Here is a 17,928-nt window from a genome sequence, read left to right on the forward strand (position 1 = left end):
ATCTCCTCATGAGTCACTCAGGCTGATGTAAGTATGAGCACTATCTGCTTGCCCACCCAGCGTATGAGAAATGCCCAACATGATTCAATGTAGTCAACACAGTAAGACTTGGGGTGGGGGGGCGCAAAGGCTAAGGCTACCTGCTGGGTGAAATGCCCAATGCCAACATGGTACTCACTCTTCCAGAGCACATCAAATCATTGAAACACTTATGGCACTGGGTCCAGGGTGCGCCGCACAACATCGCGGGAGCTCACCACCTCCGCCACCTCCTCCCGGGCACATTTGATCATGTGGGGGGGCCTCCTCCTCCCATTCTGGGGGACCAACACCTCCGGCTGTGCTGCCACCTCCTCGAGGAGGGCAGTAAGGTGGTCATCAGGAAAACGAGGGGCGCATTGGCCCCCCCGCTGGCAAACCCTGCAGCCTGCCCTGCTCCTGGGGCTGACCCTGCAGCCTGGCCCTGCTCCTGGGGCTGACCCTGCAGCCTGCCCTGCTCCTGGGGCTGACCCTGCAGCCTGGCCCTGCTCCTGGGGCTGACCCTGCAGCCTGGCCCTGCTCCTGGGGCTGACCCTGCAGCCTGCCCTCCTCCTGGGGCTGACCCTGCAGCCTGGCCCAGCTCCTGGGGCTGACCCTGCAGCCTGGCCCTGCTCCTGGGGCAGACCCTGCAGCCTGCCCTGCTCCTGGGGCTGACCCTGCAGCCTGCCCTGCTCCTGGGGCTGACCCTGCAGCCTGGCCCTGCTCCTGGGGCTGACCCTGCAGCCTGGCCCTGCTCCTGGGGCTGACCCTGCAGCCTGGCCCTGCTCCTGGGGCTGACCCTGCAGCCTACCCTGCTCCTGGGGCTGACCCTGCAGCCTGCCCTGCTCCTGGGGCTGACCCTGCAGCCTGGCCCTGCTTCTGGGGCTGACCCTGCAGCCTGGCCCTGCTCCTGGGGCTGACCCTGCAGCCTGGCCCTGCTCCTGGGGCTGACCCTGCAGCCTGGCCCTGCTCCTGGGGCTGACCCTGCAGCCTGGCCCTGCTTCTGGGGCTGACCCTGCAGCCTGGCCCTGCTCCTGGGGCTGACCCTGCCCTGCTCCTGGGGCTGACCCTGCAGCCTGGCCCTGCTCCTGGGGCTGACCCTGCAGCCTGCCCTGCTCCTCTGCCCTTCCCTCCAGAGTGCCGTGCTGAGCAGACCCCCTGCGGTTGGATCTTCAGGTGGCCATTGTGAGCAGCCTACAGGAGGCTGCCAGGCCTTCCTTTAAACAGACTCCTGGGCCGCCATTGGACCCGCCGCCGCCCGCACACTCCCGGTATCCACGGGAGTCGGGAGACACACTGGGTGGGCCGCGCCCGCTCCAGCTCCACCCGCCCGACAGGCAGAAAATTCTGCCCCATGTATAATTTGTGTTGTGGAAGATACCCTGTGCACTGAATGGATGGATATTGTGACTACGTGGGTTTCAATAGTCAAATGCAATCTTATGTAGATCAATAAAAATCTACATTTATGGAAACAAATCTATTTTATTTTATGTTCTAGGCCTAATTACTTCTATATCCATTAAGTGGGAAATGCCATCGGTGGAAGTGGAATTTTCCCCTTTCTGGCACACACAGTGTCATTATCAGATGCTTGTAACTCAGCTGGGTTTACGTTCAGATCGTAACTGGGTATCAGAGTTTGTTATGAGCAGCAGACTGGCTCCCACTCACCAACCCAAGGCTGGCGCCATCGTTTTAACTCTCAGGCTCCGTTACTGTAGGCCCGGCCTGACTCCTGCCCAAAGCTGGGCAGGGATGAGATGGAGGGTGGGAAAGTCACATGGAGGCAGGGTGCCCCCGGGAATGCCAGGAAATGGCTCCCAGAACGATGTTGGTGAAGGGTGGGGGTGGGGGTGAGGGGGTGGGTGAGGGTTAGCTTTTCCCAATCAATGTGGGTGAGCGAGCACAACAGTGATGGGCAAATGGAACCAGGTGCCAGTCAGGATGTTGGCAGCAGAGTTTTGGATGAGGTCAAGTTTAAGATTGGAAACCAGCCCTGAGAGCATTGGAATATAATTGACTGAATTTGATCCATTTCTCATTTAGTCCTGTGGTTAATATACCTCAACTGTAGGTCTGTGTCAGGTCCCTGAGGAGAGTAGCTTGTGTAAGAGCTGAGATCCAGACCTGCAACACAGAAATCCTCCAAGCTTCACAGGCTCAGGGGAAGGATTGACCACCTCTGACGGATTCCACTCGTACATCTCGGGTGCCTGTGGTAGACTCTGGTGCAGGTGACACTGCCTAAAAAGGTGCTATCAGGTTAGCCTCTTGTGCCTCACATCCGGCTCTTTGTTGCCAGTCTGCAGAGTGATTGTGGTTCCCCAGCAGAATTCAGTATGGTCTCGTATATCTTAATTTATGAATAATATGAATACTTTGATGGTTTACAGAGGGAAAAATCAATACCTGCAATGTGCATAAGTGAATGCTCGGTACGTCAAGTGAAAGCTATTTAGCTCCGGGACATTTATTTCAGATGGCCTTATTTGACACATTTTCCAAGTGCTTTCTATCTAAAATGTAATAAACTTATCTCCCTGTCAATCAAATTATTTTGGCCAGCCTTATTTTCTTTATTGTTAGAATCATATCTCACAAGATTGAAGTTTCCTTTTATAAAGTGGAAGGGTTTGGCACGATCTGGACATCTGGATGAGATTTTTTTTCCAAAAAGGTCATAAGTTCACCTTAGAAATATAAACAAGCAAGCTTCTTCCAAGAAATCACCTGATCCATAGGGCACTTGAGAAGGGTTTGTTTGTGTTTGAACCGCAAAGCACTTAACGAAAAGCTGGGGAGATAAAAAAAGGCAGTCACATGGGAGAGAGGGGAAAAAACCTTAAGTTGTGAACCTGTTTGTTTTAAAGGCAGTTAATAGACAACAAGCTGAGGAAAGGAGGCTACCTTGCCTTGACTGGCTCCCTCTCTCTGTCTTGCGTAAAATTGTGTGTGGCTACCAACCAACAGCCAGAGAACCCTCATCTGAGTGTAACCAGTCTGCATTTGGGCCTGCAAAGCTGAGACCAGTGGTAAGAACATCCAGACATCCACCAGGACCAGCAGCCTGTGGGCACATGAAAGAACCCCAGGTCAATAGCGTTGAGACCCTATAGACTTTATCCTATATTTTATAATGTCCATCCTCCAAGGCCTGTCTCTTCAGAGGGACTCTGTCCTTTGTTTGTCTGTGTGTGTCCGTGTGTGTGCTGGGGGAATTCTTTAGGAAGAGATAGATAGTTATATTTCCCAATTACAATGGTGTGTTAATCAGTGCTTGTAACTTGTTAAAAGAAGTTTTGTTTAAAATAAATTAATCATTCTGAAGCCTGGTCAGAGTCTCTTTTCTTCTGGGTACTAGAGGTATAGGTAAGTGATTGGCCGTTTCGGTGAGAAAATTAAATATTTAAGTTAATGGTATGGCCTGAGGATTAGTGGGGCTTGAGAATTCGCATGCTCCTCCCATCCCAATCGGAGTATCACGGGCTAATTACACAATCAGCATCTGTTAGAACTCCACAAAAAAACAGACGATGGGATCGTCCCAGATTTGCACAGAGTGTGGTAGCGGGTGGGTGAAATGAAATTTTACCTGTTGGCCGCAATGGTGGCTTCTCACACCAAGACTTAGCGGCAGGGTTAGGAAAGTTAAGAAGAAGTAATTGCACAGCCTGGGCGTTAATCACTTGTACATAATGTTCACTATTGTAAATAAACTCCCAAGAATGTCTCCCTGCCTATGGCTCCTTGTTCTGATGAGCAATGCTTGTGTCACTCAGATGAGAAACCTTTCTGCACAATGAAAAGGCAGGTGTCTCAGTCCGGGGCCTCTTCCCTGTGCTTTGTGCAGCCTTCAGGCCAAAGTGATGGTCCGGCTTCACACTCCCTGGACACATTCCTGATGCCTGTACCTCGGTGGTGCTTGTCTTTGCTGCCAGAATGTTGTGGGCAGGGTCACTGAGTTCCTCCATTCTCTCTGCGTGCTCTCAGTACCTTTAAGGTGGGGCTGGCCCCCATCTCTTCAGCATCTATGACCAGTGATGCTGTGCTCCTGAAGGGCTCAGGTGCTGAAGGCTGACAAATGATCAGATGCGTTTAAAGTTTCATGGCTGCATCTCCATGATATGACCCTGAACACAGAGCGCAAGAGAGCTGCCCTCAGCCAGACAGGAGTCAGACATTCACAGAGGCTCTGTGAAGATCTATGGAGTGTCCTCACTGCATGTCATCATCCTCCTGCAGTTGAGCAACTATTAGGGCCTCCACTGCATCTCCATGACAGGAGCATTCTCACAGAGGGTATTCACACTGCCATAAGCCAGACTGGAGTCAAAAGTTCACAGATGCAATGTGAGGATCTATTGTGTCTCCTCACTGCATTTTATCATCAGCCTCCACAAATCTAGCAGCTATGAGGGCTTCCCATGCTTGCCTGGCCTTGTCTGGCCAATGCAAGGGTCTCATCCCCATCATTGTCGCCTTTGAGGACCTCCTCACCCTCACTTCGGTCGACATCTTCCGCATCGGGGGAGACCTCCAGCTCCCCCATCTCCTCCTCAGGCTGCTGCTCTCCCCTTTGCAGCACCAGGTTGTCAGAGACACAGCAGACGGCGACGATGTGTGACACCCTCCATGCACCGTATTGCAGGGCTCCACCAGACCGGTCCAGGCACCGGAAACATCATCTTCAGCAACCCAATGGTTTGCTCCACTAAGGTGCGGGTTACAACATTAGCCTCATTGTAGCGTTGCTCTGCTGCAGTCTGAGGCCGCCACACGGGTATCATTGGCCACGTCCTCTGCGGGTAGCCCTTGTTCCTGAGGAGCTATCCCTGCAGCCTCTGTGGACTCTGGAAGACATCAGGGACCTGTGACCAACTGAGAATGTAGGAGTCATGGACAGTCCCTGGAAACCATGCGCAGACCTGCAGGCTGCATTTGTGGTGGTCACACACCAGCTGCACATTCAGCGAATGGAATCCCTTGTGGTTGATGTAGTTCACCGTGTGTTGTCATGACAATCTGAGTGCCACACGAGTGCAGTTGATCACACCCTGTATCTGTGGGAATCCCGAGATCTGGGCCAATCCAATCACTCCTGCAGCCTGGCTTTTCCGGTCCTGGACGAAAAGTTGTGTGCCTTCGCAAAGATGGTGTCCATTACCTCATGGATGCATTTATGGGTGGAGGCTTGTGATATCTCACAGAAGTCACCTGTGGATGCCTGAAAGGAACCACTAGAGTAAAAATTGAGCGCCCTGATCACTTTCATGGCCACTGGCAGCGGATTCCCTCCATGTCCCCGTGGAGCCAAAGCCTGCAGCAAGTGGCAGGTGTGACTGACCAGTTCCCTGGACATGCGCAGTCTTCCGCGACACTGGTTCTTGGTCATCTGCAGGAATGAAAGGCAGTGTCTACACCCCCTGGGTCTAGCTGGGTGCCTGACTAGCGACAGCTCGCTGTGGCTTTTCAGTGGCATGTGCGGGAGCCCCAGCAGCCCCTTTCCCTGAGGGGGCTGCTCCTCCCTCTGCCCAGCCAGGTGCCTCCATCACTCTCTTCCCTGTCGTCTTCACTCTCTGTACGTCATGAGGCATACGGCTGGGTCACCAGGTTCCATGCTCCTGATGTTGTACTCCTGCAGGACGAAAGAGAGAGACGTGTGGGTTAGCTTGGGTGTTCTAAGATCCTCTTTTGTTTAAGTCTGAAGGCCCCTTAACACATCTCGGAGAGTGCTGGCCACCACTTGGATGGCCAGAGTTTACTGCGCTGCATGGCTGCCCAAAACCCCACCCTCCTCCGCCCCAGTCCACCTGACCGATTGGCAGCAGCTTTGCCCATTGGACTGCATGCTGTGCTCTTAGCCCAGGCGCAGGCATTCTCCTAACCCGCACTGCAAGGCTGCACTGTTAGCTTGAACCATGGGGTAGACTGGACAAACCGGGATGATGACATTGCGAGGGGCTGTGAGCGACTCCAGCAGTGACTGCTCCATGGTCAGCTTTAGCAAGGAGATTATACAACGTGCCCAGTCGTCCATCTGTTTTGCAGTCCACTAAAATGCTTATTAGTTTGTAGTCTGTTCCCAAGGGGTGAAAAGCTCTGGAGAATTTGGTGGCACTTTCATGCCTCTGCATTGCTTGAGGGGGTAGATATGCTAGAGGCCTGACTCCAATCTTGTCAATGTGGCTGCGTCTGAACTGTCTCAGCCGCAGAGAAATGGGCACTTTACACAAGGTTTCCCTAATGCGTGGCCGCTTCTTTTCCCCCCACCCCGCACGTGCTTATGCACCACCATCAACTGCAGTGTAGCCCTTGTGCCCCTCAACTCACCCCAACCTTGAAGTCTAACAGGCAACCCTGACGAGCGCTGCACATCGTTACTGTGACCTCACCTCCGAGTTCCCCTCAAAGTGCAGCCCGCCAAGTGTATGCCTTGTATATGCTGTGGTGAAACACCATTGTTGTGTAATCACGCCAACGTGGGCGGATGATCCAGCGTGGGGGGGAAGATTCCGGTGGGCTGGGTTTATAATGATATACAGACGTACTAAAATGAGGTTCCCGATGCCTGACGCCGGGAAAGGTGGCTCACCATTGACGGGCTGAGCGGACAATTGTAAACTGGTTTCACGACGTCGTGAAGTGGATTTTTGGCCGTCTTGCCATATTGTCCGCTCACGCCATTGAACATACCCGACGCCAGCGGGCACGGAAAATTCCATCCAAAGTTTAATTGCCCTCTTACAAAGAGAGCAACATGAAAATGATATTCTGAATCCAGTCTTCAGGCTCCAAAGCATATGGCTGCCATTTGGACTCTCAGGTGCACCTCCCCTTGGTCTTCCTGATCTCACCAGGCATACACACCGAGCCAACAATTTGAACCTCAGTGTGGGGAGTTTATGACCCCACCCTAGCACCTTCTTCCAACAATGGCCTTAAAAGTGACAAGCAGTATCTGCAACCTCACAAACCAGCCTGTGTTCTTGGACACAACATTAGGAGCTACCAAATCTAAATTGCATCTTGGTTTCCATCTTTCAAGCCAACATTTGCTTTAGGTCTGGTGGGATTACAGCAGAACAGCTCCCAAAGCTGTTTCATTTCCACTCCCTGGTGCACTCCCTCTTACACACACACACATATACATGATACTCTCAGAGGGAAGACTGAATTTCATTTTCAATATTCTTTCGGGGAAAAGACATTTCCTTCATGACCTGTGCAAGTTTGGGGATTGTGGATTGGGTGGTGATGGGGGGGTGCTGTGGGTGGGGGTTGAGCTGGGGGAGAGCCATTGACTCTTGTTCTGGAGAGAATACATCGTAATTGTGGATGTCTTAATTGGTTTCAGAACCATTCTCAGTAGAGCAGGAGTTCTAACAGAAGCTGCATGCGTAATTAGCCCATGATGAGAATAAGGCTGGCCAAAACAATTTGATCGACAGGTAGATAAGTTTATTACATTCTGGATAGAAAGCACTTGGGAAATGTATCAAATGAGGTCATCAGAAATAAATGCCCTGGAGCAAAATAACTTTCACTTCACATACAGAGCATTCACTTATGCACAATGCAGGTATTGATCTTTTCCCTATAAACCATGAAAATAATTATATTATTCATAAATGATGATATATGATGCCATACTGAATTCTGCTGAGGCAGCAGCATCACTCTACAGACTGTCAATGCTGCATTTGACATGTGATCTTTGAGGACAACCCAGTAACATCATGATTTCCTGCAGCACTTTGAAAAATAGCCTTTGTAGTCGCAATGCTATCACCAGGATATTGGATTTGCTAAAGCAAAGGAAATCATGTCATGATGCAGACTGAGAAGTTATAACCTAAACTCTTTCCACTGGGAATCATTTTATTTTCTACTTATTCTGTTTGCTTCATTGGAATGCATAACTCCCTGTTGCACTTATTCAATATGCTTTCTTTTTCTTTAAGCTAATTTGATACGATGTGGCTACTTATTAAAGATGCACATCACTACAAAAGAATGCATATAAACAGCTCATTAAAACTTGGATCCAAAAGGTGACATTGACCTGTTTCTGCGGCAGCTTTTAATATATCTCTGGAATGCAAAATATAAGCTGAGAGGTTACGACCAAAGTGTAGTTTGTGGACAACCCTGACCGACATCTGCACAAAGCATGGGGGATGCAGACACTTGATGCACAAGTGGAAAATTATAAACTCTCCAGCGTGCGAACTTGTAACCCTGAACAGGCCATGGAACATATGACAAGTCAATGCTCAATTGCCAAATACGAAGGCAGTATCACGGTGGTGCGCTCCACTAGCCCTGCTGTGATTATCCGCTTTCATCGAAATGTAAAACTATCGTTGTTGCTCTACGTCTACATAAAACATGTTCATTGTGAATATTTGGAAATGTCTTAGCTCTTGATTTTTTTTTCAGTTATGTAAACTTTTATTAGTTAGTGCTTTTTTTTTTGTTAGACTCCCTCTCAGATTAAATCCTTTATTTAGAGAGGAAGGTATTCTAGCCAATGACTATCTCCATATTTGGGCCAATACTGTCCCCTGAGCTAAGTCACAACTTTAACAAGGAAAGATCTGATACCTCACCTCTGCCCATACCCAGAATTTCAGTCCATCCCCAGGCAGTTCACTTTTACCCTCAGGTCATCTTCTGGGGGAAGACTGATATCATACAAGCTTCAGCTGAAATTAAGATTCTTGTTCAAGCGTCCAAGGGCTCTACTATTTGGAATGCTGAGCTCCTGCAGAGGCTTGAGGTAACTGCTCTGAGCTACTTGTTTCTTGCTTTCAACTCCATTGCCTGATAATTTACCATTGGTATAATATAAGTCCTTCAGCCAGAGGGAATTGAAATTATTTGCATTTCCGATTCAACAAATGGAAAATCACCAGTCAACAATTATTTGTAGTTACCCATTAGATTTATAAAGCGATTAAGATTGTCATAAATCCTGCATAACAAGAAATCTTATTTTGGGGTGCATCCCACTTACTTGAATCATGGATAAACTCCAAGCAGGATCAATTACTGCTTCTATATGTTGGGAATCACATCACCAACTGATCCAGAGTTATACTGCTAGTCCATTGCATCTGGAATTCCAATGCTTCACCCATCTATATCTCTGTAATGTCCTCCAGCCCTACAGCCCTCAAAGACCTTTGCACTCCTCCAATTCAGGATACTTGTATATCCCTCGATTTTTATTGCTCCGCCATTGGTGGCTGTGCCCTCAATTGCTCTGGCCCTAAGCTCTGGAGTTCCCTCCTTCAATTTTTCCAACTCTCCACCTCGCTCTCCTTCTTTAAGGCATTCCTTAAAACCAGTTGCTTTGACTAAATCTTTGGTTACTTGAGATCTCTTTATGTGGCTCGTTGTTGAATTTTGTTTGTTAATTACTCCAGTGAAGCGCATTGGGACATTTTGCTACATTAAGAGTGCTATATAAATGCTAATTGTTAGCATTGAACTGTTTTGCATCAATAAATTTAGTCGGGCTTTCAATGAAGCTCATGTAAGTTGGAAGTAATGGCTGGTCTAATGTCATTCAAATAATTAATACGTTGTCTTAGTTTTCCTGATTTCAGATATGCATTGAAACTTTCACCATGCTGAGGAATCCTCCCAGGTAAAGTTGCCTGCCTGTCAGATAGTGCAGTACTGTATGCATTCTGTCCATTTAGAGATATTCCCTTATATAAATCCAGAGCAAGTTGGAAATAGTCTAACCAGGTCAAATGGCAGGTGGAATATTAAATGCAAGCCTGTCACCGTGGAGTGGCGTCACTAGCTTTGGGAGTCGGGAAATTTCCTGGCTTGGCTAGCCCACCTCTGGAGAAACTGCAAAGGTGGGATTTTCATACTGGGGGTTGTGGGGGAGAAGGTTGGGGGTTGATGGTGATAACTTCAGTTGGGCTTGATGCCCCAAGAAAGAGTTTGGAGGCAGCCACAGGGGCTGCGAGGTGCTGAGATGGGCTGGTGAAAAGGCCCACCTCAGTGCTCTGGGGCTTAGTCCCAGTTGTAATAAACTGTGAAACATTAGACAACCCTCTAGCCCTCACCCCTCAGAACCCCTTACCGGCACCGCCCCCTCCCCCCCACGCCATACACTCCCCATGGTCCCTCATACTGTTCATGTCAACCAATGGCACTTACATGTCCATTTACCCAGTATACACTCTTTACATAAGAAACTAACCCTACAGCAACAACAGTATGTGTGGAAAAGCTTTTACAAAAAGTAATTCATTTGTAACTTTCTGCTTTCTTAAGAAAAGTACTTTTACTACAGTCCTGTAAAAGCACCAATTATCCAGTCCTTTAAAGCATCAATAGCAGAAGCTACAAACACATGACATTGCTTTATCTTGTGCAAAGAAACATTGTGCAATTGACAAAATAGAGCTTAGAGAAAGAGCTATCAAACAAGAAATGTGTTCCCTTGGGCGCAACTGTTGCAACAGACTAATGAATGTCTGGGCTCTCAGCCAAGCCTCAATGTGCAAAATCTTTGACAAATAGGACATGAGCACACACACAAAACAACTACCAAAAAAGCTGCCTTTAAGATTTTAGCAAGCTGCGAATCAAACTTTGTTTATATTGGTGAGGCTTCCATTATAAACAGATTCTCTACTGAAAATGCAAAATTGATTATCGCAAAATTTAAAATAGAACATTAATAATTAAATGAAGGCATATAGCTATATGATGAATCCATTATTTCAGAAATTATGACTCATCTGTGAATTGGGTGCAAGCCCTAATTTCTGCCTTAACGTCTAGTCCGAGTAGGATCTGAATTTTTTACATTCCTATTTTAATTCTTTTCCCTCATTATGAGGCTCTTTATTAAATATTTTTAACAACTATTTGTCAGATGCAATTCAGTTCTGCTCAGTGGCTGGTTTATTCTTGCCCCTAGACAGATGTTTCTAGGTTAAAGCCCCGATACAGGGGCTTCAGAGCAAATTCTAGGCTGACATTTCAGTGCAGTACTCAGGGAGTGCTGCATTATCGGACGGTGGTGTCTTTCACATGATATGTTAACTAGGTGACCTGTTCACCCTCTCAGGTAATGTAACAGAACTGTTCAAAAAAGAGTAGAGAGTTGTCATAGCCAACATTTAGCCCTCAGTCAACAAGTAAAATGGATGGTCTAGTTTTTTAATTACAATGCTGTTTGTGGGATCTTGCTGTGCATTTATAGCACTCAAACCTCTGACTATTTGATTGACAGTCAGGTGCATGAGCCCCATAAATGTAGCGCTTCTTTGATCACTGTAATTTCTGGCACTGAAGAGTATTCTGGAAATATTCTGCTGCAATTTCCTCCATTTCGAAAGTGACCACACTTAAATACTTCATTCGTTGTGAAGCACTCTGTGACACCCTGAGTTTGTAAAAAAAATTGCTATAGAAATGCAAACCTTTCTTTTCTTTGATATCCTCTGCAGGGGAGTGGGATAATTGACTTGCTGTTGCAAGGACCTAGCACTGACACGATGGGCCGAATAGCCTCCTTTCTGTGCTGTAACCATTCTAAGATCCAAAGCACGCTTGGGGTAATTTTCTTCTGCACCATTTGGGCAAGAGAATGAAAATCAAATGGTTTGTATGGCTGGTGAGCAATCTGTCCTAATTGTTCACCACCCAACAAGTTATGAAAATTAACCCACTCCCTTTGCCCTGCACCATGAAACCTTTTGTCCTTTAATCTCTCTGCCCTCCACCCTATCACTGACCTTCCCTTTTGTTCTTTTCACCCTCAACCCCCACCTTTCACTTGTTCCAAACCCATTACGTTTCTAACTATTCTCAGTTCCAATGAGAAGTCACTGACCTGAAATTCAATGTTTCTCTCTCTATAGGTCCTGTCAGACCTGATGAGCCTTTTCAGCATTATCCAATGTCATGTTATAATATTATTTCAACCCATTAGCATCTGATTTCTATTTAATTTCGATGACATCAATGTTGTGGTTAATGTTAATTTGTAGTTAGCGTATTTTTCAGATTAGTTTTAACGCTGCTGCATCTCAAATTGCAAGTTATGTAGGTAACCTCACTATATTGAAAGAATGAAGGGCTGGGTGGAGAAGTATGCTTACTTCAGGGAGCAGAAAGAGTTGTAGACATATAAAGAAATGTCAAAAATTTCCCTAATTGACTCCACATCTATTGATTTTTTAAAAAATCTACAAATTCTTGGCATGACATAGATCATCCCAGTTATCAGTGTTAACAGAGATCCCAGGCACTCGTGAGTTTGCAGTCCATGTTAAGATAAACAAATTAATGTCAGAAATAAACCCATTGGGGTCGCAGATTTTCTCTTAAGTACTGATGATTTAGCATAAAGTGGAAAGCATACAAAAGATTCTTACAAGTGACGGGACATTATTACCAACAGGAAATGTGGAGTTCCGGGAGTAGATGCTGAAGAGATTCACAAAGCTGGTGCCTGTGACGAGAGCTTATAGCTATGAGGAGGGGCTGGGCAACTGGGCCTTTAGTCATTCAGGCAAACTCTGAAGGGCTTTGATAAGGTAAATACAGAAAAAAATATTTCCAATGGCCAATAACTAGAAGGAATAAATTTCAGATTATCACCAGAAGAATGAAGACAAAAGTTAGGATATTTATTTCCCTTTAAGCGAATGATTTTTTTAGGGGGTGGGAGTTCAGTCATTGAGTGTGTTTAAGATAGAGATTGATAGATTTCTGATCAACAATAACATAAAGGGATATGAGGATAGTGTGGGTAGAAGGCATTGAAGTGTTCGATCAGCCATGATTGTATTGAATGGCAGAGCAGTCTCGAAGGGCTGAATGGCCTTCTCCTGTTCCTATGTTCCTATGTTGGGAAAGGGAATTCTTTACCAGAAACAATGGTGGAAGCAGAATCCATAGTCACTTCTACAATGGGAGTTAATATATATCAGGAACAGAAAACATTGAGAGAGATGAAGGGAGTGGGACTAATTGGATAAATCTTTCAGAGAGTCGGCACAGGTGCAATAAGCCAAATTACTTCCTTCTGTATCATTCGAGGAGTCCAGGAGTAATGATGAAAAAAAGCACGCTGCGCACAAGGTGGATCACTACAGGTGAGGTGATGCCAAACAGCGAATCCTTGGTATTCAGGTCATTGAATCCCAATGCAAGATCAAGACAAAAGCTTGGGATCAGGCCCGAGGTTAATATTATGCAGAGGAATGGCTTGCGAGGGGGTCTGTAAAACTATCACAGCATCAGAAGAGAACATTGGGATAAATTATCAAATTATCACTATCAGCAAATCAAGCAGTCTTCAAAGGCCAGGAGAATCAAACACTATTAACTCACAGTGTAGATAAAGTTGTTCCCAAATGATATTTGTGACTCCAACAATGTGATTGATATTGGGCTTCATACCTTGTTGCTAGTTCTATAAATATTCCAATGTAACAATTATTACTTATAATCAGTATTTATGTGTCAGTGATAGATGTAGCTCTGTATCAATAGATATTGGGTAGAATTTAATGGAGCTCACCTGAGTGGGCATGATGGTGGGAAGATGGGAGGATCGGGCAGGAGTACCCATGACTGATTCCCAGGGGCGGGAAAACTGTCCTGAAATTAGCCTGGCCTCCGCCAGTCCACATCCGCTCTGTGGAATTGTGCGCAGTCTTGTCCTGAAAAGGAGAGAGGAGCATTGATTAGTCCAGCCTGTACCTGAATTCCCATCGCATCCCTGCCAACCCAGCCAGAGTGGGACATTGCAGGACTCCAGTTCTTCGTCACCCCACAGCTGCTGCACACTCACCCAAACAAACCAGGGCTGACCCCGCACCCACCCCCACCCCCACCCCCACCCCCACCTCCATTGCCCAAATGCTGCCTCTTTCACATGTGGCACCACAAGGTGTTACTTTGCTAAGCAAGGAGGCACAAGCACGTGGAGCGCAAACGCCAGAAGATGGACTGGTGCCCCGCCAACTGGAAGCTCCCCTCCCAGCGTGTTAGCAGCCGGACCTCGACATGCTGCACAGTTCCAGCTCTCTGCCTGGGTGCAGACCCTTGACTTTCACTCCCATTCTATACGCTGGGTGTCAGTGTCACACATGCTGCGGGTACAGAACCCATCCTAGCTCAACCCCCTCAGGGTGAACTGGGTATGGGCAATCTCTGCTGGCCCACCCAGCGAGGGGTACGCTGTGAGGGAATCAATGCTGTTACTGTACTCAGAGCTGCTGGGGGGTGTTGGGAGGGGTGGGGGGGGTGTGGTGTGTGTGGGGTGGTGTTGGGAGGGGGGGGGGTGTGGTGTGTGTGTGGGGGGGTGTTGGGAGGGGGGGTGTGTGCGTGTGGGGTGTGGTGTTGGGAGGGGGGGTGTGGTGTGTGTGTGGGGGGGTGTTGGGAGGGGGGTGTGGTGTGTGTGGGGGGGTGTTGGGAGGGGGGGTGTGTGGTGTGTGTGTGGGGGGTGGTGTTGGGAGGGGGGGTGTGGTGTGTGTGTGTGGGGGGGGTGTTGGGAGGGGGAGTGTGGTGTGTGTGTGGGGGGTGTGTGGTGTGTGTGTGGGGTGGGGTGTTGGGAGGGGGGGTGTGGTGTGTGTGTGGGGGGGTGTTGGGAGGGGGGGTGTGGTGTGTGTGTGTGGGGGGGGTGTTGGGAGGGGGAGTGTGGTGTGTGTGTGGGGGGTGTGTGGTGTGTGTGTGGGGGGTGGTGTTGGGAAGGGGGGTGTGGTGTGTGTGTGTGGGGGGGGTGTTGGGAGGGGGAGTGTGGTGTGTGTGTGGGGGGTGTGTGGTGTGTGTGTGGGGTGGGGTGTTGGGAGGGGGGGTGTGGTGTGTGTGTGGGGGGGTGTTGGGAGGGGGGGTGTGGTGTGTGTGTGGGGGGTGTGTGGGAGGGGGGGGTGTGGTGTGTGTGTGGGGGGGTGTTGGGGGGGGGGTGTGGTGTGTGTGTGTGGGGGGGGTTGGGAGGGGGGATGTGGTGTGTGTGTGGGGGGGTTGGTGTTGGGGGAAAGGGCGACAGCTGCATTAAGTGACCTGAGGAACATGGTTCTCACCCTTCCTGAGCACAGGAGATCATTGAATCTTTTTCGGCGCTGGACCCATGAGCGCCGCACCACATCCTTGGAGCTCACACTCTCGGCCACCTCCTCCCACGCACGTTTGGTCAAATTGGGGGCCTCCGCCTCCCGTCCCTCGGAATCAGGACCTCCCGTCGCATTGTCACCTCCTCCAGGAGGGCAGCTAGACACTCGTCAGAGAACCAAGGGGCACACTGCCCTGCTGCCTACCCTCTGGCCTGGCCTGTCCCCCTGCCCTACCCTCCGGCCTGGCCTGCTCATCAGGAGCCCTTTGGCGAGCTCTTCTAACGGTCATTGTGAACAGCCTTTCAAAGGCTGCCAGGCCTTCATTTAAACAGGCCGCCAGGTCGCCATTGCTCTCCCGCCGCAGCCCGCCCACTCCTGCTATCCTCGGGAGTCGAGAAGGATGCGGGGCGAGCCTTAATTGGCCTGGCGTGAAAAATGGCGGCGCAGGCCCATCGGGTCTGCACCTGCCCACGCCCGCTCCCGTTCGGCCCGCCCGACATGGGGAAGATTCTTCCCTCCATATTTTATGTTTCTAATTTACATTGGGTCTCCGGAGAGATGTGATGGGGGGGGCTCCACCTTCTCTCCAGTGGAAATTAAAATCAGAGGAGGTGACAGGTAAGTGATTTATTTCATCCAATTTGTACCAGCTCTCAAGAGTCAAAATTACTCCTGCTGCATTTATCAATATGATTTTGTTATGGAGTTGGTTTTCTAGGCAACTTTTCTTGGTGGAAACATTGAACTTTATTTAAAAGACAGCAACAGCAGCTACACGTGTGCATCAAGCTCCATAGCTAAAGAAGAACTCTCCCCTCGAGGTTCCCCACGCTGCTAACTCATTGGTTTACACAGATCATGTGATCTTACAACACAGGATTATTCTTCAAGCTACAATCCTGCAGTTACAAAAACTATAATTACTACTGATTTCTTATAAAATCCTGTAAGATCATCACATGAATAAGTAATAGAATATAGCTTGGAATCATCTATTGAACGTAGGTGATAAAAAAATATGGCGGGGACATTTATTGTTAGCTGCATTTTTATGATTTATAGGTTGGAATCTTTCCCAGTTATGACACAGTGAGGAAAAGTTACAAGGATCAGGGACAATATCAGCAAGAGAGATTTGCTGTAGTCTGTGTAGTGAGATTGTCTTTCTCCGACATCACAATGGAATAATTTAATCAATTTGGTTTAACTTCATAATAATTCGCGATTATAATCCTCGGAAAGAAATTATTGAACACAGCATTAAAATATCAGAAAATATTACTCAGTACTAATACTTTATAGACACAACTCTTACATCAAGCTAGTTATTTTCTGAATGTTATCATTAAGTTCAATGAAATTGTTCTCTTTGTAAGATACTCAGCTCTGCATGGTAGCAGCCAAGGAGAGAACAACAATGGGGCTTGAGGAAAGCTGTCTAGTTGTGAAAAGATGTTTATGTGTGGCTGCATGACTACAAAGCATTTGATTCTAACCATTCCTGTTGGCTTTCAATGCACTGAAGCTTCACATTACCAGTCATCGCCAGTAAAAATATTATTCACAGAAATGCAATGAAGTAGAAGTTAGAGAGTCATAGGCCAGGATTTCCCAGTCAGCGAGAGGGGGGCGGGGCCCATTCGCCGACACATAAAAAGATGCGGGGTGACATCGAGCGGAACTCCCGACGTCACCGCGCCCCATTTCACTTTTCAGGTCGGTGGGGTCTCAGCAGAATCAGCTGTCCACCCGCCGACCTGTCAACGGCCAATTGAGGCCATTGACAGAGTCATTAAAGTACTTAATGGACCTGCCCGTCCGACCTTAAGGTTGGTGGGCAGGCCGGGAGCCCTGGCGGGCATTGGAAAAAGCATCAAACCTCATCCACGGGCAGGATGAAGTTTCATGTATGTTTATAAATTTTTAGTAAAAGTGAAACTGAAAGTGATGGACAATGTCACATGAGGGGACATGGCAGGGAATTTATTTTTCTCTGTTTTCAATATTTTTTAATGTGGAGCTGATCTCCCTGAGGCAGCACTTAGCCTCAGGGGGGTGAGTGTGTGCGCAGGCGTGAAAGAGAGCACTCCCGGCTGAGGGAATCCCGCCACCCCACTCCCCCCACCCCCCACCATCCCCACCACCCCCCACCCCCCCCACCCCCCTGCCTGCACAGGGAGTGCATAACGCTTCCTGGTGGACGTCATGCTGGGCGGGCCTTAATTGGCCCGCCCACGTAAAATGGCGGCTTGCCCCCGATCAGGGGTGCGCCTCCATGCGCCCGCTCATGAACTTCCCCCAATAACGGGGGGAAAATCCTGCCCATAGAGTCATAGGGGTCTACAGCACAGAATCTGGGCCGGTCAAACAAGTATCTAACTATTCTAATCCCATTTTCCAGCACTAGGCCCACAGCCTTGTATGCCATGGCATCGCAAGTGCACATCCAAATACTTCTTAAATGTTATGAGGGTTTCTGCCTCTACCACACTTTCAGGCAGTGAGTTCCAGATTCCCACCACCCTCTGGGTGAAAAAATTCTTCCTCACATCCTCTCTAAACCTTCTGTCCCTTACCTTAAATCTATGCTCCCTGGTTATTGATTCCTCCACCAAGGGGAAAAGTTCCTTCCTGTTTACCCTATCTATGCCCCTCATAATTTTATACACCTCAATCATGCACCCCCTCAATCTCCTCTGCTCCAGGGAAAATAATCCCAGTCTACCCAATCTCTCCTCATAACTAAAACTCTCCAGCCCAGGCTACATCCTGGTAAATCTCCTCTGCACTCTCTCTAGTGCAATCACATCCT

Source organism: Cetorhinus maximus, chromosome 3 (genome assembly GCF_964194155.1).
Source record: "Cetorhinus maximus chromosome 3, sCetMax3.hap1.1, whole genome shotgun sequence".
Taxonomy (NCBI): Eukaryota; Metazoa; Chordata; class Chondrichthyes; order Lamniformes; family Cetorhinidae; genus Cetorhinus; species Cetorhinus maximus.